The sequence below is a fragment of the Pituophis catenifer genome, unplaced genomic scaffold, assembly GCF_029215685.1.
Source record: "Pituophis catenifer annectens isolate HBS135680 unplaced genomic scaffold, rPitCat1.0.hap2 SCAF_16, whole genome shotgun sequence".
In the NCBI taxonomy this organism is placed as follows: Eukaryota; Metazoa; Chordata; class Lepidosauria; order Squamata; family Colubridae; genus Pituophis; species Pituophis catenifer.
The window spans coordinates 1,062,063-1,063,599 of record NW_027256896.1 but is presented as its reverse complement, the minus strand read 5'-3'; positions in this window follow the sequence as shown (position 1 = coordinate 1,063,599).

The following is a 1,537-nucleotide window of genomic DNA, read 5'->3' as shown; positions in this document are numbered from 1 at the left end:
CACTTTTCTGTCACAGTGCATGTTGGATTACTTACAGTGGCAACTTTTTTCCTGCTGTTGATGATAAATGGAAGCCTCTTCGAACTCCGAATTAACCTTGACAAGAAACAAGGAGAAGCCAAAATGGCATTGCAGCAATTCCAGACTTTTCTCTCTTGTACAGGGATCGCTCCCCTCCAACCAGGCCTCTGCCAATTGTGGTCGTTTGGCAGGACACAAAATGGTTGCTGGGGTTAAGGGGAACTGGAACCTACTGCAGGTAGGAATCCTGTCTGGGGAAATTGGCCGCCTGCTCTGCATTAAATGAGGGACTCCTCAGGCAAAACAAGGTTTTCTTGCTTGGGCAAGAGAAGGCCAAAGTGCTGGGCCATAAAAAGGGAGGCCTTTTGCAGCTGGGATTGATCTAAAGGGAGAATTAACCGGTTTCTGCTTCTGCAGCATTAACAACACAATGTCATCCTTGAAATGCCAACTTGCCGCTTGCTGGGATGTAAAAGGGGCTGCTGGATGGGCTGAGGCTGCTGCTCGGCAGACTTCCAGCTGCCCCAAAAGGCTCCAGTTCAAGCTGTATTGGCCTTGGGGCACCTGTGTCCCTGCCTGGAACTCCACAGGAACCACCTCCCCGTCTGAAGTGGTGATGGTTTGTGTCGTCATGCCCCTCCATCCCTGCAGTGCTCTGGGACAATTGCAGGTTGAGATAGAGCTGGAAAAAAGCCAAGGAAGAAAGGCCGATGGCAAGGGTCCTTGGATTGCGTTTGGGATCTTTTCTTTTCTGCAGAAGGAAAGCGGCAGGAGAGGATGGGTACTGTTTTGGCAGTGTGTAAATGTACGCATGGGATTTTGTCTTGGAATTCAAAGACAGAAGAGTGAAAAGGAGTAGGAAATGAATTCAAAAAAGGAAGGGATATGCAGCCCTGGCCACATCTATCCATGGAGGACTGAACGGGGAGTGAAGAAAATACTTGCAGGTGAGCTGCTCTTATGGCTTCCAGGACCTGCAGCTGTGGACCTGGCTGGGGCCAAGAGCATCATGGAGGGTTTGGGTCTGGCTCTGCTCCCCTATCACCCAAAAAACTTAGCCTACTACTTGTCTTGTGGGTCGTCCTGCTTAAGCGGCATTTGTGTGGCTTGTATGGCTGCTTCAGCTGTGGAGGCAGACCCTGCCCCTCTCACACCTTTGATGGTGGGCAAAGGCCACATGACGGGTGTAAAGCCTGATTCTGGGCAGGATGGAAACCTTTTGGCTCCCCAAGAGCAAATCGGGTGCACTGGAGCTCTCATTTTAGAACATTATTTGGGAAAGTTATAACAGCCCCACAAAATGAGTTTTGGAACTGGGACAATCCTAACATAACAGATTATATTTGCAGGGGGGTGGGTGGGCGGGTAGGAAGTTGTTCAGGATAAAGCCCCCAGTGAGAAAAAACTGCCATTTTCACCACAGCTAAGGAAAGGATTGCCACAGAATGCAACATGGCTGCTCTGACCCATTTGCTACAAGTTTGTGCTGAGAAATTGTGCCTTGATGTCATCAGCC